General features: G+C 50.0%; 1 protein-coding gene across 3 annotated transcripts in view; it reads left to right on the top strand.

Annotated features, from left to right (window-relative positions):
* The window catches only part of LOC117242267 (homeotic protein antennapedia-like), a 350813-nt gene that overhangs the window by 87343 nt on the left and 239299 nt on the right, over positions 1–24171 (top strand). For 2 of the 3 annotated variants that reach the window (XR_004495211.1, XR_004495210.1), the window contains one exon: positions 23159–23567. The gene's annotated coding sequence lies outside the window, so the exon portion shown is untranslated. Of the gene's footprint in view, positions 1–23158; positions 23568–24171 lie in introns of those variants that run through there. The other variant, XM_033508807.1, reaches the window with a different exon arrangement.

The raw sequence follows: 24171 nt of genomic DNA, 5'->3' as shown, positions 1-24171 counted from the left end.
ACGATCGCTAATAAAGACATTAATATTGACTGGCAAGTGTATCTCGATGTGCCGGAAGGGCAAACGCGATTCGACTTTGGGATAACACTTGGGAATAGAATGGTCGGTCACGACAGGAATAACATTTAAGAATAAAAGATGAGACCACAATGAAACTGCCTATTGCTTATTCATAAGGTGCACGAACCAGGTATTGGTATAGTACCGGTTTTATACACACCGGAATCACGTACATAACGAATCTGATTCTTACGTTTGTGTTTCCGTTTCGCTGAAACTTTCCGCGAAAAAATAAACGTCCGCGAAGATTAACGTCTGCCAGTCCGACCATCTCCGTATTTTAATCCAACGGTCGTTCGCGCGTGGTGCGTTTGCAATGAAAATTCCGCGCAGTCGAAATCTCGAAGAAATTGTAGCAACGAATTTTCAAAACAAACCGCGCGATAAAAGTTGCATAAAGTTATCTGGTCGTAAAAATTTCAGAACGTGTTCGAAATTTAGCTGCGCAATTCAAGCTACTTTTGTTAGCAGCGCCGCGCGTATTGTTGCCTGTTCATTTCATCTCGATCTCGTAAATCAAAAGTCAAATAAGGTTCATTGTACGGGAAGAAGCACGACGAGAATTACGATCGTTGGGAAAACGACGAGATTATGTCTTCCAAATGTGCATGTCCATCGCAGAGAAAGCGAGACTTCCTCCTCTAAACGAAGGGCAGATGTCGATGGCGACTCCATTGGAAAAACAGGTTCCATGGGGACCTCTGGCAGGACGTCCATAATGGTCCCACCCCTAGAAGCTGCATGTTACCGTTACAAAAAGGGCGAATGCCGCGGCCAGAGAAACGAATGGTCGAATATCAGGTTACTCTTGTACAGCGGCTCTGTAACAACCTCCCACATCCGTGACAATTCCCCTGATTACTTCCCCACTGGCTTACAATTTGCCAATTTACTCCAAAAGCGTATAAAGTATCGTCGCACAGCCCTACGTGCATTCTCCCGCCATATGCAGCCTACGAGATATCACGTGCATCTTTCTTCTCCCTGTTTTTCCTGCTACGTTTTCTTTCTGCTGTCTATCGATGACGCGCCATGGCCCTTCTGCGTAACACGAGCCAACGAGTCTATGTTGAGACAAACGAGAGATGTCTATGCGAGACGATGCTTACGAATCCAAGGACCATGTTCTTTTCTTCTTTAATTTACACGCATTGAGAATTTCCAGTAAGTTTCTGTGCAGTGACATGGCCGATTATTTATAAGAAGTTTATTTCTAGCTGAATCTGGCGCTTAGGTCTAACGGATGGCGTTTCCTTAGCCTGCGGATCTGGTCCGACGTATCAATTAATTTAGTAATTGGGGGGTTTTGTTAACTCTTGTGATTTGTCTATTACTACATTTTGTTGTTTCTTCTTTTACTGTGGGTACCTTGAGGTCGCCATGTATTGCTTCGTTGGTAACGCACCAGGGTGCATCTGTTAGGGATCTTGGAGTTGTCGATTGGAAGCGTTGAAGTATCTCTGAATGTTGGAGAAGGATCGTGTAACTAGATTTCAGTTTGTTTCTCTTAATCGAAGATCATCTTTCCTGTCGCTTTCATTTTTCTACCTGCATCTTGTTCCCTTCTTTTCCCTTTTTTATGATCGTCTTAAACCTTTATCACAGTATTTTATGATTAACTGTTTGCTTGGTATGCGTGACAGAACTCTTTATATTGTGTTGGAAATAGAGCGAGATAAATTTGTTTTTTTATTTAATTGTTTACATTCACAATTTGCCCAGTTTGGACATTTGGTGGAATTTTTTAGCTGTTAGATAATTGCTGGACTACTTGATTGATAAATTAAGTAATTTTTACTTATTTATAATACTTGTAAATTATACTTATCTATAATAAGTATTAACTTGTTATTATAAATAATTAGCCACGCCAGAAAATATTACTGAAAATTCTCAATGCGAGAATTTATTGTTAATTCTAATAAATAAATAAAAAAAAAGATTATCATGTGGGTGGGATACCATCTTTTTGTTTGTCAGGTTGTGTCCTTCGTGAGGTCTGCTGGGTGTTTCCCTTTGAGTCTTCTATCCATGTGCGAGTTAAATGAGAAGGAAAATTGAAAATTTTTGCTCAAAAGTATGACTTTATTCAATTAGGTATCGTCCTTTCGCCGTCTCTCGGTGTCATAATTCCGTGCTCGTAAAACTTCAGATTTTTGCCAGCGAAACGCTGAATTGTTACAACCCATTGTATTATTTTATCGTTTGTTTATTTGTTTTATTTCTAAAGGCTCGTTACGCTGTATGTATCTTAATTGCAAAATTACTGATAAATCGAACTACGATGATCTTATACTTCGCAGTTGTTACAGCTACGTGTGGGGAAATATCAAATTGATATTGATTTTTAAAGACTAATATGAGGTGATGTAATTAATTAGACGTAGAATTATATTTCGTTATCGATGTCAGATCCTTCGTCTTTACGTTCTATAATTCGTAAATTTGTACCTCTAAAGCGATAGAAACGCATTCGACATTTAATGCAAATAGTAATTCAAATTATACCGTAAAAAGTGGCTAACTTGCGCTATTCCTAATTCACTTTCCAATTCGATATCAATGTGTTTCTTAAACATCTATTTCACGTGCACACGTGTTAACGTCGTTCGTATCGTCGATCTTTTCCACTTGTTTTACATTCTGAAAGTATTATATCGTATTACTATGGTCGAACGTATACGGATGAATTGAAAGTAGAAAACAGTTAAGAAAATCTTGCATTTTTTCTCGCAATACCAACGAAAGGGCTAATCGTAACAGAGTCTGATTTAATATCGCATCGAAATACCTTTTTCTAAGGAATACTATGGCAAGCACGAAGTATCTTTCGAAGGGTACAGCGACCGAAGCGAACTGCAGCTACGTTTGTTTGTCATCTGTGTTATAACTTCGTTTGCCAGCCATTGATTACAGGCCGGGTACACGGTGCCTTATCTTCCCCTTACACGCCTGGGGATCAGGATCCCCACGGTCTTTAAATGTCTCGTACATCCCCGAAATTAATATCTGTTGGTCCAATATCATGCGTCGTAGGCGCGCCATTCTTGAAGCTTTGCCTGGCAATTACAGAATTGCTTTATTAAACGGAACGTTCTCAACGATTTTATCCGTTATTTGCCTTGCCTAGTTTTTCCTACGTATTTTCCTCCGCCACTCAGCTTTCGCATCGGCCGACTTGCGCCCGATAGAATCGTTTCGCGGCTGAGGGATCATCGATGATCGTTAGGCCGTACGTCGTACTGCTAACGATCTCTCTGTGTGGAAAAAGCAGCCTATCGATCGTTCGTTCAAGGAGATTAAGAGCAACTGAAAGAAGCTCGTTGATCTTCGCCTTCTATGAATAGAAGCGAAGCAAAGGAAGAGAAGATATGGAAGAAAAATGGAACGTTCGAGAGGCATTCCTGTACCGGTCGTCGCAAGGATAAAGAGCAACGTTGGCCAGGATCGGCGCATCGAACCGCTTCCTTTTACCAACTAATTATACGAACGACGCGATTCTCGTCTCGGAATCGAGCAATCTGCCGTCTCGGCCGACCGGCGAAAAACGTGCAAAACGAACGGTCTGCCGGCAAATTGCATGTAAAAGTGGATCGGTGCGCAAGTAGGAATTTTCGATACTCCGATCGGTAATTTTTTGACGCGAATACGAGCCGCATACGCAGTATATCGTATGCTTAATAACGAAGCCCTGAGAAGATATTCGGCTCACGGATGATGCGACGATGATGATCCGCCATCTCACCGCAACTTGGGAGGTCCGCTCTTGATATCCCCCCTCTTGATCCCCTCGCTTGGCCTTCCACCCATTTCTTCTTCGTACACGCTTCACTCTTTCACTTCCCCCGGCCCTTCTACTCGCTCTTTCCCCCCCTTCTCTACCTTTGTCTTCCCTCTGGCCACCTCTGTCCTTCTCTACCTTTCCCCTTTGGTTCCTCTACCTTCAACAATCTTCCATCCCTCTTTCTTGCTCTTCCCCTACCCTCAAGTTCACGTTCACGTTCGCGTCCGCGTTCTCGTCCTGTGTGCCTCGCTAATCCCTCTTCCTCTTTATCCTGCTCACCAGTTGCTCGATTCGCCGTCTGCGTCGCATCCTCGTCCACCGCCCTCGTCCTCTTCGTTTCGTCGTGTTCCACCGTCCACGCCAGCTAAACGTCTATTCTCTGGATCGTCTCCTCGGCATAGTCGAGACATACCCGTAGCAGCATCGGCCAGCTTCCATCATATTTTTTGCATCGGCAATGGAAAAGAAAATAAGACACCGGGAACGTGCAGTGGTCGGCTATGGATGGCGTTTTCATCCTCTCGCGACACGATGCTCGGCTGAAGCATAAAGCCGGTGCGCGACCGTTCCTCCGACTCGAACATTTCCTTCCCACCGTTTCCTCAACTTGCGAACGGTGTATATGTTCGACTCGTTTTCCAGAAGAAATTGCTCGTATTTGGCGATGAGAAAAATTCAATAGCCTGCCGTCGTCGAATTTCATCCGTTCGCTGCAAGTGGCCGCGTTCTCGTCCCGAGAAGCTACACGAAGGATATTTATTTTAAACGTTTCCTCTTCCATCGTTATATTATTATTACGATAAATTCGAACCGCTTGGAAGTTGCTGGAAACGCGAACACGCTTCAACTTCGTCTGGATGATTATAGCCGATCGAAGGTCCCCCTGTAATCACGTTTTTCTGCTTACGAGGACTTCCGAATCCTAATTTGGTGTGCGTTAAACGCATCCAATCAGGCGGGTGCGGACAAGTGCGCAGGAAGTCGCGATCTCGTAATTCGAAGGAAACGAGCCTCGGCTCCGAATCCTGGAGCTGGAATTAATAGCTACCCGTGTTCGTTGATGGATTCGCGAGAGCCAGGCTGAGGGGAGTCGCGTCAGGCGAATCAAAGACGAGGCTCGGGGTTGGGGGTGGGGGCCTGGTTCTGGTAAAAACAGGCAGAAAGGTATGTCGAAAGCTGGAAGGTGGAGGGCAGGAGAGAGGTTCTGCCAGGGGTAATCCGCGAGGGACGGCCAAGCGAGAAGGAGAGCGCGTCTCGGGCGGAAAGGAGGAGAGGCGGCGAACGCGGTGGCGCGGGAGGGTGAAGGGGGGAGAAATGGCGGGTCCGACGTAAACGCAACCGCTGCATCGATAAACGTAACGTCGGTAATAACTGGCAATTTGCGAGAAGGACTTTTAGTTAGGCAGTACGCGTAAGTACTTGGCCATTCGAGGAGAGCCGGTGTGCGAAGCAAAGGGGTAGGAAGAGGAGCGGCGAAGGGAGAGGAAGAACACGGGGTGGCGAACAGTGTGGCGGAATGGTGTGGGTCGCACTCTTCTCGATGGGATGGGAGTAATTGCTATGAGAAGGGGCTGTTCGCTCGCGTCTTACCGGCATTTTGCGACAGTGTTGCTGATATAAAACTGGTCGTCCGAGACGCCACGGAGGGTGCAGGCAACGACGGAGGGATGAGGAGGAGGCGGCAGCAGTGGATCTGGCTTGGGAAAATGGAGAATAATGTTGAGAATCAACGTTGAACGAGTTTTTATTTATTAGCTTCCTTCGTCTCTGCCGCTTAGCGTTCGTGTACGCCAAATTATTATCCTGTTTACCGAGATCTTTTGAAGAACGCCCGTACGTGATTATGCGTACTACACGTTGATACGTGTGCAGAGACGAGCAAAAAGCGACGCTCTATGAATAGAAACCGTTTACCCGGAGACCTGCCCCTTTCCGCGGAAATTTTCCCTCGCCCAAGGTGTATACTTTGCAACAACATCGCGAAAGTGATATACCCCCCGCATCCAATCGAACGTAATGAAGTTTAAACGATAATAATAACGATCCGCCACGACGAGAACCGACCGATCGATCGAGCGCGAAGGGAAAAGAAGAGCGAGAAGAGGGAGCAAGAAAAAGAAAAAAAGAAAAAAAGAAAGAAAAGGAGAACGGAAGAAAAAGAAAGGTTGAAAACAAAAACACCTTGTTTGCTCCGAAGATAACGTAGCTATACCGGCTATTATTGCAGTGAGCCCGAACGTGTTTAGAGACCCTACTGTCGGTGAGAAAAGGCTAAAGATATCTTCATAACGACTTAATGTATTGGGCGTGGGGCGGCCTAATGACTACCTGCGCGTCGACCTTTATGCGCTAGTAGCACGTGCATGTTGCTATTATCAATCTATAAATGTAGCGATCGTCCTTGAGCGATCCTACTATATCGCTGTGCCTGCGATTATCGTCGAAACTGTTGCCGCCGCGAAGCAAAATTGCAGATAAGTCGTAAACGCGCGATACGCGCAACTACTTTTTAGATCGAACGTCCGCCAAAGTTACTCGGTCGCTCTCCGTCTTTTCTCCCGACATTTTTCTTGCTTTACGATCGTAAACGCCGGCAAACTTCAGCGATGGCGAACTTTAACGAACGTAAACTTCTCCTAACTCGATGTATCGCCGTTGCGAAAGTTACTTGGTCGAATCGTTCGAAAAATACAGTGATATGATAATTACAACGATAAGTAAAATACAGGGTGGTTGGTAACGGGTGGTATAAACGGAAAGGGGACGATTCTAGGCGAAAAAAGAAGTCGAAAATATAGAATAAAAATTTTTCGTTCGAGGCTTCGTTTTCGAGAAAATCGACTTTGAATTTCCGCTCGGTACGCCTGCACTTTATTCAAAATGTGGCGGTGCACCGTCTTGTTGAAAAATTAAACTTCTACATCTTCTAATAATTCCGGTAGTTCGTTCTGTTATCAACATAACGTCGATCGAGACAACGATTTACAGTGAGATCCGTTCTAACGAGACGCGATAAAATGCGCGCGTACCGACCTAAAATACAAAGTCGATTTTCTCGAAAACAAAGCCTCGAACGAAAAATTTTTATTCTACATTTTCGACTTCTTTTTTCGCCTAGAATCACCCCCTTTCCGCTTGTACCACCAGTTACCAACCACCCTGTATAATACAAATAGGAATGAATGCTCTCGCCTGATAATAAACACGATATTCGGGATGAAAAAGGGGGTAGTTTTATGATCGGCATCTCCTTGTGGCGCTTCCAACGGAGATAAATCTTTAACGTTCGCGTGTCGGCTTCCGAATCGATTCGTCTTCGAGCGGATAAAACCGTTCGGTTTTACAAATTACGCGCGAGCGCGATGGCGATTGGCACGTGCATCTGTGCGTTTACTCTCGCGTCTTATCCTACGGTACCAGCACCGCCTTTCACGCGTAATCTTAATGCATTAAGATACCGGCGATGTTATTGACGCTGGAACGGCAGCGCAAATTAAGCCGATCTTAGTTGTACGTTAATAAAATCGAACACGGTTATTAACCGAGCGCGCATCGATAATCGGCGTCAGCTCGATGAAACGCGAACGTATCTCGTTTATGGGAACGATCGACGATCCGTCGATGCGGCGATAAACCTTGAACGGTACCTTCGTGTCTAGCGTCTCGTTGGTCAGTGGCGTTTTTAAGTGGAAATTTCATATTTTCTTACATGCCAGTGAATGTAAATATGTAAAAATATTCGTGAGCCGATAGGATGTCGTTAAAAGGAATTTTACAACGCATACTTCACTCTTTCCTCCAGAAAGTTTATAAAAATTCGACCGATATGAAAATTTCATTTCCACTAATTCGCTGCAATTTCTCTGGAGATTATTTCGAAGAACGTTCGCGCTCGCGTGTATCCACGGAATCGTAAATAGGCGAAATATCCGCTAAAAAAAAAAAAAAAGAAAGGCAAGCAATTTATGGAGACGACTATGACGTACTACGACGAATGTCCGTGAAGAAAAACGTAGTCAGCCGTGTAACGACGTTCCGTCAATCGCGCGACGAAAAATGCAAATGTCCGCGCGTGTTTTTTCCACCGTGTCATCCGTACACTTCGTTCCCGTCCCATTTTCTCGCGGACGCGCTCCAATTTATTTATCGCGTATTATATTCCCGGGAATAGTTGTCAGCCAGGCGGCACCGCCGAAAAATATAGATTCTCGTTCGATGCCCATCTCCGATATCCGCCGATTTATATCTGTTTATTCTGCTTTTATCGACAATTGATTTGCGGTGTCTTTCTCGCGAGGTCGCCTTTCCACGACCGCAGACTGCACGATATTTCCAAACGAGTTTTCAACTCTGCTGCAACGCAACGTACACCGACCATCGTCCGACACTTGACCGTCGATCGGGCCGGCTTCACGGACAGAACAATACTTCCGGTTGGTTTATACGACCCCCGCGGTGAGAGAGAGTATTTGCTTTTGCTCGTGCACCGGCAAATATCACCTCGCTCTCGTATTTCGCGATTCCATTTTATTTACGATAAAGTCGCCGTGGCGTCACCGGCGCTGCTCGCTGGGAGTAGCGCGTTCGTGTGCGCGCGTGTATTCCCCGCGTGTAGATGTATGGGCCACACGAGAGGGTAGCGCGCGGGGACGATGTCGCGGCGGTTGGTTTTCGACGGGGCGAGAGTTGAGTTTTTGCCGTAATAAAACGCGCCTATCTAATCAAGCCCGGGCGAAATTGATGGGCCAGCAACCATTATCGCCGTTATGGAACGCGCGCATCTATCAGCGGGCTGAAGTGGCGCCGCGCGCCAAAGATTTTCCTATTGTCACTGGCTTTTCCGGGGCTTTCTCTTCCACCAGCGCGATATTCCATTCTCCCTGCTCCCTGCGCGCCGCGCACACCGGTCGATAAGTTTGATCGCGTTAAAATGCACTTCTCGTGCTCGTTTTTCCGCTCGTCCAGTGCGTTACGTGGTGCGTACGCTTCCAATCCAGCTTCTATCGCGTTGCAATAAGTAGGAGCTCGTTTAGGGACGCTGGCTGCGTTTACGCGTTTGAAATACAGCCAGCACATCGAGGCGCGTAGTTACAGGCGGACGACGTCTATTCCGCTGCGAATATCCACGCGTTGAAACGGACGTCTCGCTCCTGTGTTTCTCGTTTCCAGAGAACCGAGTCGACGAACTCGCGACGCGTTAAGAGACGCGCGCGTGCAAGAATCGTGTCGAATTAGTACGTATTCCTCTTTCTTTTAAAATTCATAACGCTCGGCGCGTTCGATCCACGCTCCGATACCACTCGCTTGCTTCGAATTTAGGCGCGAACCGGTCGTTGCCTCTGTCGTTCGCTGGAGCTGGAGTCTTCCTTCCTTTTTTCGTACCGTAGCCGCGATCCTGCGTTTTCTTCCTACCGTGTGCCGTTGCCAACGAGCACGAGAGGCTGCGCGGTAGTCGGAGGACCGCGTTTCCCGAGAGCGCTGGCACGCGGTTCATTTCGACATCGTTAATCAGCGTGGCAACGATCCGCTGCGTTAAAATTCGACGTGTATCGGAAGAGAACCGAAGGCGGAATTTATTGGCGAAACCTGCACATAAAGGCCAATCTGGCTGGCAACATGGCGCGTTCGTGAAAAAGAGGGAATGGTGGGGCTCCTGGGGGAGGAGTGGCACGGTAGAAGAGCAAGAGAGAGGAGAGAGAGAGAGAGAGAGAGAGTGAGGGATGGAGGTGGGAGAGGGTAGGAGGTGAGGGATAGAATGAAAAAAGAGTCTGGTCGCGGGGGCCGGCCCCGCGGGGACTAATTTTTATTTTCCCTCTTTTCCTGTAAGTGCTCCGCGTCCACCTATTTCTCATAAATTTGAATTAATTTACATGCATTTGAATTTAATGCACCGCCATACTTTATCAAAGCAATTAAGCTTTTAAGCGCGCATTTGCATTAATCCAATGTTTACAATTACGGCTACGGATCTCTTCTTGTCTCGGGCCGAAGCGGCGAAACGCTGCTGGCGACGGTGGACGCGACGAGGCGAGGCGGTTCGCCGGGGCCTCCTCTCCTCTCCTCTCGTCACGTTCTACGTGAGCGGAGAATAGATGCTAGAATTTTTTCGTGACGAGAAAGAGGCAGAGGGAGAGGGACGAGAAGCGAGACACAGGGAGAAAAAGAAAGGAGACAAGGCATGATAGGGCGCGCGCGAGTGCGACAGGGAAGAGGGGAAAAGAAGCAGAAGAAAAATATTCCGCGATAGTGTAGTCGGCTCTCGCCGTTCCGACGTTGTTAAGTCGAGGCATCGGATTTACGATGTTTCCTGGGCAAAAATGCAAACGATCCCCCGATGTTGCGAGCTCGCGGTCCCGCTTCTTGCCAACGTCCATGCGGAAAAATAATAATTCGCGGCAGAATGCTCGCGCGATTAATTAGCGCCGGCGTAAATCACCGTCTCGTACACGGTTGACGGACAGGGAAAAGGGGCAGAGAGAAAGAAGTCTGTCCGTTGGAAATCGGCCGCGTCCACGGGAAAGGTTATCGCTAATTGACTGGAGCGTGAAAAAAACGCGAGGAGCTCTCTTGAATCGTAAATTACTTGGCGCGCGCGCATTCACCGAGCGAACGGTTACGAGCAGTTAATTGAATGGGCGCGTGTAACGTGTTAATGAAGTTATCAATCATCTGCCTGATCAATATTAATGATTTTCTAGACGCTGCCTTTGCTCGGTGCTCGCGCGGCTTTCGATCTAATCTCCGGCGCAAGACGTTCTTATGAGTAATGGCGCGGCATTAACGATACCGGCGTATCCTGTAATTCGTGAAACGCGCGTTCGTCCAATGAAATCCTCTCGTCGATTCAAACGCGCCGTTTTAACGACCAACGCGACTACGCGCAACGATTCTTCCGTCTTCCTCCTTCTCCACGCGGTATCGCGTAACCTCGTATTTTTCTCCCTCGAAAGATCGATCAGAAGGAAGGGAAATTACCCTGTTCGATGGCCGTGCTTCGTTCGATCACCGTCCAAGAAGATCGCTCTTCGCCAAGTAATCGCTTCTTCCTTGAAGATTGCATGGATCGTAGAGACGCGCCTGGAGACGGCAAGGCGGAAGAACGCCGCTTCGACGAAAGGCTGGAATTTTGAATTTAGTTAGAAAACAGAATTCCCGTATTGGCGTCCACGTGAACCGAGTAACGAGAGTAAGGGGCACGGCTATTTGCACTGTTTGGATTTCACCGTACCGGCGCTGCTGTTAAGACGGACGATGCGACCTCGCGCTTCTGCGTATCCTCGAACGCGCGTCGGCCAGGTTTCAAATCGCTGGAAAAAGCGAAGCAGCTGGCGCGCCAGCGATCTCGCTGCTGCAGATGTACGACGCGACCATAAGTTTGGCCTGCGCGTGCTAATCCCGTCGCATTTCTCCGGAGCACGAGCGTCTGCGGCGATTTTACGATTACATGACACTTAAGATCACGTGCTGCGGTACGCCAAGTATTTCATGCAACTTGAAAGTACGTCTACTGATTTTCGATTTACTTCTCGGAAGGTTTCTAGCTGCGGCCTGAATCCCGCTACCGAACCCCTCTTCCATTTGCCCTGTTGCGCCGAGATCTTACAAAGTTAAGCATCTCCGGTGTTGCGCGTAACGCGCCTAATTTACGACGCCTCGCCTCGCCTCGCTCTTCATATCCATGGCAACGCGCGTTTGAGTTAGAAACTTAAATAGTCGGCGAGTAAACGTAGAACGTTGGGAAGACGGGAGTTGCACGATGCCAAAGGCGGCGTACGAAGGAAAACAATGTTCGATCGTTCGCTGTTTCGCTGAAAACTACCATCGACTCGAAACGTGCACTTTCGCTCGTTCATCGATATTGCCAGCAATTTCTCGCTTGCGATTATAAACGATCTCTCGTGGCGGCGGACACGGAGCATCGCACTGGCGTTTTCCTGCAGATGGTAGCGGATTCAAAGGCGGTCAGTGGCGCATTGTCGCTATGATTTATGCTGATTAAGACTGTGGTAGGCAACGTTATCGCCGACTTGTAAGTCATGGGCAGGTAGAGGGCGACTTGTGAGTTGCAAGGTGGCTGGGGCTACAAGCCGCGGCAACGCGGTGTCACAGTGTCGTGCGCGGTAATTTAGTGCGCACCAAGGTTTCTGCCGTATAACGCATTTGTACGGGCTATGGCTCGATCTCTGTCGCCTGGCCTGGCTTTCCCGTGCTGACGCTCCATCTCCCTTCGTTTCTCTCGCTTCGGAGACGCTACATCGTAAACGCGAGCGCGCGCGGCCATAGGTAGAAGGTTAGTACCTATAGGTATAATATAGGGAGTGTAGCGAAGCCCTATTCAAAGCGGATGATTCAGTGGCCGCTGCTGCGTCCGGATAAGATCTCGTTGCGCACCGCCTCGTTCATCTTAACCGCGAGTCTGACCAACCTGTAACTGCGTAACCATCCGACTCGCCGATCCCTCTTTCCGTGTCCATCTGCTGTGTCGAGGAATCGCGCGAACGAGTTTTACCCTGTCGCGATATTCTCTGCTTGAAACGTATCGGCGACCGTGAAAGGTAGACTTTTTTTTTTTTTTACTCAGGCGAACTTAATTCGTTGGGATAAAGAGGACAATAGGAACGCGAAGACGTTGGATCCGCTGGAAAGCTACCGCGCGGATCAAGAGATATAAAGAACGAATGGGAGAAGGTGGATAAGGGCGGTGGTGGTATTTCGACTATTTTCACGGGTTACACCTGGCCAGGTTAAAAGTTTCATTTTCATAAGGCTTCCTTTTGCTTCCTGATTCCCGATTTGCATAGAACATTCCGCGGCAACCAGCGCGTCTATATCGGTCCACCGGTAGATCGTAGATCGCCTTGCCGCGATATATCACGTCGAAAATCCCAAAGGTTACCTACTTCCATTCTACGATCGTGGCTGCTGCGCTGAACCCGTTCGGACGCCACCAGATCCCCGAAAAGCCTCGGCCGAACGTGTTCTATCTGCCGAAAAAAGAGCAATCGTACGGCTGTCTCGAAGCCACCGCCGTCTTCTCTCTGCTGTTCGGTGGTTTGGCGCCGTGGCTGGGTTGGCGAAAATGGGGAAAAACGAGGCTGCGGAAACGCGGCACCGACGAACCGCAGACTAATCGGTCGCGGCGCACACCGGATTCCCCTGCATTTTCCAGCACGCCAGAAAAGTTGCCGGTCCAGGAGCAGTTTTGGCAGCCGGCTAGCACATCGTGGCGGCACGCGGTGCCCGGATATCGCGAACGGTGCGCTCCGTAGAAAGAGAGAGAACGATGCAACTAGTTCCCTCCAACTTTCCATGATTTATGCGAGTTCATTATTATTTTCATGCGACCGAATGATCACGCCCCTTAGCCTAGTCTCGCTACTCGCGAGAATCCACAACTACTACCGCGTCCAATGAATAATGCAGTTCTACTTCCTTTTTTCCGCCACCCCCGTCACCACCTCCTCGTCCATTCTCGGTTATTAATGGCAGTTGCACGGTTCTCCGTGAGACGTACAAGAAGCTCGAGGTGGAAGGGTTCGCGTGATCTTTTATGGGTGCACGCTCGTCAAGGTGGGCCAACGTGACGCGTCAAAAGCGCGCTACCACCGCCGGTGCATCGTCCCCGGCGTCCTCTCGGAACGTGCAATTGCCTGGCCGTTCCGAGTGAAACGAATCAAAAGTTACTGTTTAATTTATTCAAGCGGCCCGCAGGTCTTTCGGCTCCGGCCATCATCCTCTCGCCGGTCGGCTGATTTTTGCCTGCATTTTTTATGCACCCAGCGTCGGACTCGCTCAGCTCCACGCCGCGCCATCGTTTCGCTCCACCCCTTATTCCCACTATTACCCGGAATACGTAGCGTGAGGTAGAATTTGCAGCTCGCGGGTCCCAAAATTTCTGCCTCGGCCGGTTAACGGGGTGGACCGTGCGGTAATTGAACGGCTGCAAGTCGCGGAGACTGATTTTTCGAGGGGAAAGAGCGTGCGCGACTCCTCGTTGGGAGAGCCGGCACCGGGCATTCGAGGGCCCCGGTAATCATAGTTTCTTGCCGTTAAGCGTGATGGCGTCTTGGTCGTGGAAACCGGCTCTCCCCACCGTGTTTCCGTGCTACACTTGCTGGTGGGGGGCCCCCCGTCGGGGCCCGTCGAACTTGGAGTGGCCGAAGAAGCACGCTCAGGGTCCCAGCGCTCTCTACGCCACCCTGCCCCGTAGCCTGCCTCCGTTCATTCCGCGTACAGCCAGTTTCGTAATCCGCGTTTCCTTGCGAATTATCCAATAATCCAATTCTGTCCTGCTGTTCGCCTTTCTCTTCTCACCGGGCCTAGAGAAACGAGATTCGTCCGAGCTAAGCGAGGGAACGTAACCGGTCCATCGAGATCTTCTCATCTGCATCTTTTCGTCTCTGTTTATTATTAGCACGGAACAAGCCACAAGCGGCTCACCGAATCTCGGAAATAATGGGAAATCCATCGCGTCTGGATGGCGGCCAGCCGGGCAAACTTCGACGACATGCGCCGAGGATCGGTGAAGTTCGCTGCTCCTTCGGTTAACCGAGCGACCCTGGTTAACCGGAGATCGTGGTGAACGCGAAAAAGACGACGCTGAGATGCGACGATGTCGTGCGACGATGTAATCGATGGGGGCGGAAATAGGCGATTTACATTCGACGATTCACCGTTGCGAGCCACGAGCTTGACGAAACGAACGACCATCCACGTCGACCACTCGCGAATTATCGAATCATCTAGTCCGGTACTTGTTAACTGGTACAAGTTAAGTCATTACTGCGGAATGCAGTCGTGCAGGAGCATGCATTATACATTTATCCGACCCTATTATAAGTCTACGACGCGCTACCGTGCAACTAGCCGGTAGCTGCTCCTCGTGGCCTGTCCGACGACCCATCGATACGGTTCCAACCCTTCTGGAAATTATCTCGTGCTAGGGGTTTGCGCCTCGCTGACTTACACTCCGGCCGATTTTCTTTGCCCTCGGACGCTCCATTGTTTCCTGACGGTTCTTCATCTTCGCCGTTCGGCATTCGCATAATTCATAAGAACGTGCATAACGATGCAATACATGGAATCAGATCGCAGTCTTTTGTTACGTCGTGTTGCGTTAAAATTCAGACAACGAACGATTAGGATAACAAGCAAGCAAAACGACCTCGTTTGAAGCGGCTGCGAAAACAGCTCCTTTCGAACTATCCTCTCGTTCGTCATCCTTATCCCGAGAAATCTTCGCGAGAAATTCTCGCGTCAAATTTGTTCTATTCGCGTTCGAGCGGATCGGCTAACGAGGCAGATTCCAAAGATGCGCGAAAACGCGCAGAAAAACGGTCGCGGTGTGGCAAGTCGAATGGTTCTTTGTGAGGCAGAAAGCGTGCGCGTGCACCGCCGCCTCTCCGTCTCTCTTTCTCTTTCTCCGTGTGTTGGTCCGTCTGTGCTCGAGGTCTGTGCCCATAGAGTTGGAAATAAGGCGGCAATAAAGCATATGTAAAATATATTCTGGAATTCCTTTTAGGACGCAGATATATGGGTGGTTGGTGGGTCGGTTGCCCGCTGGTAACCGCGTCCCCCTTGCGCGTCCAACCAGGGATATACACGCGTGCTGGCCTTCGTATGCGTGTACCAACCGCGTGAGTTTATAGATGCGAGCCGATGTAAGTAAGACAGACGATCCGTTTCGTTAGAGGGTGTCGCGGGGTTACCCACCTGTATCAAACTCTACCACCATCTTCCTCGCCGACCCGAGTCCACCGAGTCTTTTTTCGTCTTTCAGTTCGTCTTCGCCGAGCTTCTTTCTTCTTTTTCCACGGCCATTTATACCCCGGCCCATTTGCATCGACCCTACGGATTACGAGCTGTACGTCTGACGGATAACAGCCTAGTTTTTCCTATCAATTGGATAAACGCGGAGGGAGATCTTTCGTCGGATGGGACGACCCCTCTGAAAGGGTGTACTTTTCCCAGCTTCTTCGATGGCAACGTTTGCAGAATTGCCGTTCACGTAACTCTGTTTTTCATGCTTTCCACACTATCTATGTTTCTCGAGTATTTTCGGGGTGTAAGTAATTGGAAATTTGTTTCGTAAAAACCGAGAGAACCGCGGATAGATTTTATGGATACGAATGGTGGAAGAATACAACAGCCAGAGACTGTTATGTACCTAAAATTCCAAGTTTGTGTAGCCCCTGGAATCGATCGTGTACGTTGTTTCTGTGACGCTTGGCGAGCGTGTTTCGAAAGATCACCGGAGATCATCTGGAAAATGGAAATTGCATTCTTCTTAGAAACCAGTCGTCTCGGAGATCGTCGAGTCGAAGGGAAATCTGTAGAGAAACGTTATCGGTTTATCGCGAAAAAGAGACCGATGTTGGCCGAAAGTGAGTCAGAGAGAGGGGAGAGGTGGAAATGTTGGACGGAAGAGAACAACAAGAAGGAAGAAGGAGAGACCGTGGTGGCATCGACTGCTCGGGGAACAGAGATCAGGGGAGAAAGAAAGAGAAAGATATATGGAGCCACGAGGTGTCGCCTTACAACCGGCTCAGTTCGCTTACCTACGAAGCCTCTTTTGCATGCCATCTCCTCCACCATCTTGACTCGCGTTCTTCCTTTTACGCTCCGTTCCTTGGAACGTCCTCCTTCTTCTTCCCTTTGGCTCCTTCGTTCGCTGGTCCGCCTGTTCGCTCGCCCGCGATGCACCGTTGCATTCGGTCTTTGCATAATTATTACAGTTACCGCGAGTAGCAGCTGGCTCGTAGAAGAGTCACCTTGTCTCTGTAGCCTCTGCCACTACCCGGTAGACGTTGTCCTCTCGCACCGGATAGGCTACTCTCGCGAGACAGGACACGTCCGCTACGAGCGCCCATTCGATTCGCGCGTACGCGTTAATTAAATTTCCACGAGATACTCACGCGATCCTGTCTTCGTGATTTTATGTCACGATCTTCTATTAAGAACAAAGGCTAACGAATAGTTTTAACCCTTAGAGTGCTATGCGCGCATATATGCGTTTTCTGTAAGCGTCCGGCATGGACTAAGGACGCGTATATGCGTTTGTCAATTTTTCCCAATAAGTCCTCCAGCAAAAGCGAGAAATTATTTAGAAGCTTACATTTCATTTCATTGGAAGCAACTTCATTTGGCGTGGTACAATAGCTTGGTTTAGAGTTACATTATGTTGCATTACGTTACATTAGGTTGCATTATGTTGATTCTAGTTGAATCTAATGCTTCAATCTAAAGGGTTAGCATCACAGATAGATGATGGAACGCGTACAACGACTAGCCTGCAGTCTATTCAGCTTTTTCCCAAGATGCCTCGTTGAAAGTTACATGGTTTCGGTCAAACCGACGAGGCAAGGAAGGTCGCGTTATCAGGTTCGATAAAAGTAGCCTACAACCGTTGAACGTTATTTTCGACGGTCCTGTGTCTTTCTTGTGTGTTTTCCGTGGTCTTGTGTGTTTCTTGTTGAGACGCCAAGTTCGAGGCGCAGTCGGTCGTTTGGTTCTCGCGTGCCTCGACCTCTGCGAGATATCATTCAACGCGACGCAGCAAATAATGCTGTACATTTAAATGAGCCGCCCCTCTGCCGCGCCAATACCATAGCACGGAATAGTTAGTCTTGACTACTGATTGATGAACGAGGACGTGAGTTACGGGCGACCTTCGCGCGATTTCGTCAACGTACCAGCCGGCGTATCCAGTCGGACTACTAATTGCGGCCCGGCTAATCGTTCTTACGGCATTATACTTCGCTCAACGTTCTCCGTTCGAACGAGCAAAAAGACGAACCGCATTCTCGAGCGAAGATCGAACATCGCGGAGGGCGAGTGCATCGCTACAAAATTACAAAGATTACCGAGGCAACGTAATTTCCAGCTCGTTGCAACGACCCGCGTCGTTCACGTGAAACCGTTCTGCTCGCTCTCGGTTTCTCGTCCGAACCATCTCGAACGCGATGTACGCGTTCACGCCCATCGTTTTTCAACGAATTACCAGATCGATGTCGGCACAGATACCAGGCACCGAGTTACACTAGCAGGTAACCACGGGGACAAGTAAATATCGTACGAACGACTAGAGGAGAATCGCAGGACTCCGGATGAGCTCCTTCGTGCTGGCAGTTGGCGCGTGGGAGCAAAGTCGCCACCTTGCCCGCGGCGCGGCACCACGCTTATTCAAAAGTGGCTGCACGTAAAGCCGATATCTTATTCTCGAATGCTCCATTCGTTCTTCTTATGGTATATCCTGCTGGCTGCCGGCGACATTCTTGTCCGCGTCGCGTAACTTCTCCCGGCCACCTTGCCTCCCACCCTCCTCCTCCTCCTTTTCCGTATCCTGCTGCACCGTTTCGACCGATCGCGATTGCGCCGCGGTAACGACGAGTTTACCTCGATAGGCTAGAACGTACGCCGAGAACCACGCGGAATAACGATCCCCTTTCAGCCGTGGGAGCCTCTTGCTCGGGACGAGCGTGGTTGCATGCCCCGTTCTCGATATCCGACAGATCCGCCGATCTTCGCTGACGACTGCTCGCTTCCGAGTCTCGTTGAACCTGGCAACAGAGAGACATTGCCCGTCGAACCGTAAACTGGACGAGTTCTCTGACCCTTCGATGGCTGATCGGCTTTTCGTCATCGCGCGAACAAGCATCTGTTTAATTCGAAGATTACGAGCGACGTTTATTACGCAAGCGAATAGAAGAAAAGACGAGGGAGGAAGAGATATATCGCGCTTGTCAGGCCGAATCTATTTTATCTTATTTTCTTCCTACGTAATGGCCTGTGGAATAAAGAGAATACCTATCCGAGGCGAAAGAGATATAAATCTCGGAGGAGAGCGTCGATGATCGGTAGGAAAAAGCGTGGTACGAGCACGTACAGAGTCGTACACGTTGCGGGTGTCGCTTATTTCCGAGCCGGCACCCCCAGTTTATTCACGTTACAAGGGTTTACCAGGCGCGTATTTACGATCCCAGAGGCTTCCGTCGTCGCGGCATAGTGAAAAGCGATCTCCGGCGCTCTTTCTGCCGGCTGGAAACAGAGACAACAACAGCTCCGCGTCGCGGTGCTGTTCGTTAGCCTGTCTTCTACATAACTTATTAATTACAGTTGACTAATGCTTTCCAGCTGTGGCACAGCGAGCTGCGTACGCTCTGCTTGCCACCAGCGTCGCTCTTCCTCCCTTCTTTGCGCGCACCACCGGCGGTCCTGCCACTTTCTCCCGGCATTTTCTCAGCAGCCCCTAGCCGAGGGCGAAAGAGAGCTGCAAGAATAGCAATGGGCGAGACGAGAAACGGGAGAGGAAAGGTCGGCGTGACGAGAAAGAGAGAGAGAGAGGCGGTACGAGCTACGACGGAGCGGGGCGAGCGGGAGGAAAAGGGCCGCATGGAAGGCCGATGGGGCGAAGAAGAAGAAGGTGGGACAGAAGAGAGTACAGCGCGAGGGACGCTAGGCAGTAACTCACGCCCCCGAGAGGATTACCTACCTTGGCAAGCCTCTGGAGGAGGGTGTACCCCACGTTGAGCTACGATCTTGCTGCGTAGCTACGCGTTTCTCATACAGAGTGTCTGCGGGACTCTCGTGCCTCGCAAACAGAGTTCGTTGCGGCCGTGAACGTTCGTGTTTCGGGAGGGACGCGGACACACCGGAAGCGCGACGACTTACGACACCAACGCAACGTGCCCGTTTCTCCGAACCAAGCTAACTGACCTTCCCGTGTCTCGTGTTCCCAACAACCGGACAGCGAAAGGTCCTCTAATTACGTTCGCGATTTATGCGGCCAACTTGCCCTCCGCTTGGTCGACAAGAATTCCTGGATAGTAGAACGCCGCGCCTGATGTTTCCAAGTTACGCGAACTCGTGAAACGACCCGGACTTAGCAGTCTAGACCGACCTTACGGGTCGCGGACAAAAGTCGCTGGCTGATATAGAGGGACGAAGCGTAATTGGTATTGCATCAGCGTTCGTCGCTGGTGATTTACGCGCGGGGAAATTGTCGCGTTTAAATTCGCCTGCGTCGTTGTGGTAGTGGAACGTAGGCAGCAAAAAGCAGCGAGAGCTTGGATCGATGTTGGTTCGTCAGATTGGTCGGTAAGAAGAAGATGGCTGGGCAGAAGGGTGGCTGGCGAGCCTATGGGAGAAATTTCTGCCGAGCATGGGGAATTTCGCGGAAATCCTTCACGCTGCCAGCCAATTCACTTACTTTGATTTGATCGGCCCCGCGTATGATCCGCTTTTCGCGTACGCGATGTTCGCGAGAGGGAAACGAAGGGTGGCGCTTGGCAGCTCGTTGTTTTGCCATGGGTCCAGAGTTATACCGGCGTATTCCGGGTAGCAATCAACGTATTGCTTGTTCTTATTGGAGTTGGCAACATCCAAAGTCTCTCCCTTTCCGTCTCCCTGTTTATGCTTGGCCATGTCGAAACTTGCTTCCAATCCAGGCAATCCCTGAGCCCATTGCTGGCGGCTCTAAACGAGCCGTGAGGATACCTCGAGATTAGTTTCACGAGATTCTCCGTGCTCGTTCGAATTTTCTCTCCGTCGTTTTTACTTAGGGTGATCGGAGGAATCAATCGTTTTCCACGCGAAACAACCGCTCCAGGCTTCCATTTTTCTCGAACGTTGCGAAGGCTTTCGGGTAAAGGCTCTCGCCGGGGAAAGGGAACTTCCAACCATATACATGGAAACGTTTTTTTCTTCTAGAAAAGCGTGAGTTACGATGGAAATATTTTCACTCGCTGTAAGCGTGCTACTCTTCCCGGGATCGTTCCTCCTCTCCAAATACAGGCTACCCCTCTGACCCCGGCCGGCATCCAGCGAGACTTTCCCGGATGAAACACGTTTCACGGTCTCAGCATAAAATTTATCCATCCCCTTGGTTAAACAGCCACGCACGCCTCTTCTTACTTTTCCGAGAGCGTGGCAGCCTTGGAATTTCTTCTCCCCAATTTCGTTTCGCCTACGACATCCCACGGGGCGTGCGTAAGTTGGGGCGAGAAAGTGTACGATGGCTGACCGAGTTCGAGGGAAGAGACGAGTCGTGCGAGACACGATCACGGCGGCCACCGAAAATCAGACGAGAACGTTCGAGCATTCGCTATGTATGTATCTTTATTCCTTTCTACCATGTGCCCGTCTATCCTTCGGAACACAACGAATCGCCGGACGTTTCGAGGAAGAAGGTTTAACTCGATTCGCGATGCGTCGAAGGAAACAGAATGGAGCGGAAAGAGGCGAGCGGAAGACAGGGAAAGCGATCGATAGAAAATTAAAAAAGCCTCGGCGAGGCAGGAAGGCGCGAGGGCTGAGAAGGAGAAACGCGCGGTAAAAGAGAAGGCGGTAGAGCTTGTCACATTTTCTACTTTGCGGAGACGTACGAGGCTGGCTTAATTGGCCGAGGCCCTGCTTTTATTTATAAGTTCGAACCAGTCTATCGACTGAGAGCCCCTCCTGCTTCTGCGGAGGAAGAGCGCGAGCCAAGGGGACGATATAACACCGGCACGTCGTAGGTAGCGATGTTCCTCGGGGGTGGAAAGCAGACACTGGCAACAGACTGGAAGAGGCGCGGGGTCCGCGTGACAAATAACCCTTATAAACGGTTCGCCGTAACTCCGTGGCCCTCCGCGAGCCCTGCTTGACAAGCTGAAATGAAAATCATGGGGATGTTGCGCCGCTGCGAGTGGCGCGGCCAGGGGTGCACGCCGAAACACTTGATTACGTCGCGATAATATACATGATGCCGATATGAACTCTGGCGCGGCGTGTTGTTGCTCGTCTGCGCGCGATATTGTATAATGGCCAACTGGAAATGTTCCAGTGCGCGGTGGCGGCTGTTCGACGTGGCCCTCGCGCGCGCATGGCTCGTAGATAATAGATCGGCACAGATACGATTGTAAATATGACGCGTTTATTGCCCGCCTCGCTTCCAATTGTTCGTTCGTTCGGAAAAGTGCGCACACAACCGGTGACCGGCCGATATCCTATCGAAGGACGAGCCGTTTTGCGCGCGAATCTGATTCGAATTTCGTCGCGAGCTTCGAAATTTGTTTCATCCGCCGGAAGCCATCCGCAAGCCTGCCTGTGCGGTTTAATCGGCGAAAAATTACGCTCAGAGAGTGGACGAATTACCGGATGAAGTTTCTTCGCGTATCCTCGCGACTCGACCAATTGGCGGCGTTATTAATTTCACCACGGGACTCGCTATCGCCACGTCACCTATCTTCCGGGGACTAGCCGTGGCGCCCGGATTAATTATTCATTACAATTAAACCCTTCGAGTGAAATTAATTTCGCGGTTTATCGCGTAATAACCGAGCGATACGGCGAGTAGCGTTTAACCGAGATTAATTGAACGAGTCGGCAGACTCGCAACAGCTCCGGGGGATGGCGAAAGGGAGTCGTCGAGGCAAGTCCTTTATGTACTTCGATATAAAGCGTATGCGAACTGCGAGCAAAAGGCGGACCGGCTGCTTACGGGGGTTGCTTCGCACCTCGCTGCTGGCAGAGGTGAAACGGCAGGGTTTTTACGAGGCAGTAACGGCCGATAAGGTGAGCTTCTGCCCCCACAGACGGGTTTATTCCGCCTAGGTACTGTACCCAAACGGCTGTTCGACAGTCTACCTATCCCGCTGTCGTACGCTCTCCTACTTTCTCTCAGTGGCTTGCTGTGACTTCGCCACGCTCTATCTGAAACCGTTTACGCGCCCCTTTTTCCCCTCTTTTTGTCTCCTACTCGTTCTTTTTAAACTGCCGCTTAGAAGTTATCCCGGTGTCCCGACGTTATCGAGAACGTTGCCGGGATTTTCCCAGCATCTTGCAAACTCGTTCAACGTCTCCGGCGTCCCGAGTGCTGGTATTCTCAGGGACCGAAGGTTGGATTAAAAGATCCGCTGGTTCGTTTGAAATTGTAACGAGGCGAAAAACGTGGCACTTGACTCGATTCAACCATAGGCTGGTTTAACGCGCTCTAACGTATTATACTGAGGTGAGAACAGTCGAAGATCGCCGTTACTTTCAGTTAGGGCTATCGTCTAACAAGGATACGCATGATCGGTGTTGCAAACGTTCTATACCGGCGACATTCGCTTCGGATCGTTCAACCGGTCGTAAACAACGTTCCACTATCTGTAACGACGCCAGCAACGTTCGTAGTTGGCTTGAAAAGAGCGAGAGCAGAAGTAGACGAACGTTGCTGACGTTTGCGAAGGTATTATTTCGATGGAGCGGCGAAACGAAGTGGACGGAAAGACACGCGATCTTTGCCTCTGGAGAGCTCGTTTGAACGTTCGGCTATGGTTTTGTTGGTTGCAGGAGCGAACGGAATGCGCAGGCGCGGCCGACAGACCTACACGCGCTACCAGACGCTCGAGCTGGAGAAGGAATTCCACACGAACCACTACCTCACCAGGCGGAGGCGGATCGAGATGGCACACTCGCTCTGCCTGACGGAACGGCAGATCAAGATCTGGTTCCAGAATCGGCGGATGAAGCTGAAGAAGGAGATACAGGCGATCAAGGAGCTGAACGAACAGGAGAAGCAGGCGCAGGCGCAGAAGGCAGCGGCAGCAGCGGCCGCGGCTGCGCATCAGCAGCAAGCGGCCGGTGGGGGACCGGAGGGGGCCAACTAGGGGTACGCCCTGCACCGGAGCCCCCCTGACCACCCCACCACCAATCCACACCACCCTCTGCTAGCACCGCAATGTACACAGCTATATTAAAGGTGAGTGACTTCTTCGATACCGATCCTTTTTTATTTTTCTCTTCTCTTCTCCCTTCGTTGCCCTTCTGCCTTCATCTTCCTTTTTATCGTTTTTTCTCTTCTCTCATCTTCTTTCACCGTTCTCGCTTGTTCGCGTTCGCGCTTCCATCGGTCGCCCCCCTTTCGCCTCTTAAACGGCCAATTTCTGACCTGATCGAGAACACCTCCCGTGCGCGGCGATCGGGCTGCCCGTGTTTTACGCTTTCGCGGACTGTTTCAGATCGCGACGCGATTACGACGAATTAGCGCGTGTTTCGGATGGCAAAGTCACCGGTAGAGAGAAGCTGGCGCTTTGTTCGCGAATTCGCGAAATGTCGTGGAAAATATAGAATTACACGGATCGTCAGACAGAATCTCGATCTTAAGATCTGTTCGCTTTTAAGAAGGTCGCTGTGGAATCTTGGCGAGGAGTCAACTCGCCAGCAGTTGGGAAATTCTTATTGAAAAAGATGTCTGCAACGGTCCCTTTCGAAAAGCGAGTTTCACCCTTTGAAAAACAAATTACCTGCAATCATAGAAAGCTTAGGTTTCTCGTAGCAAGCCCCAGGTTCTGATAAATCTTCCA

Source organism: Bombus vosnesenskii, unplaced genomic scaffold (assembly GCF_011952255.1).
Source record: "Bombus vosnesenskii isolate JDL3184/JDL3185 unplaced genomic scaffold, Bvos_JDL3184-5_v1.1 scf7180000016273, whole genome shotgun sequence".
NCBI lineage: Eukaryota > Metazoa > Arthropoda > Insecta > Hymenoptera > Apidae > Bombus > Bombus vosnesenskii.
This window is presented reverse-complemented; position numbering and strand designations above follow the sequence as displayed.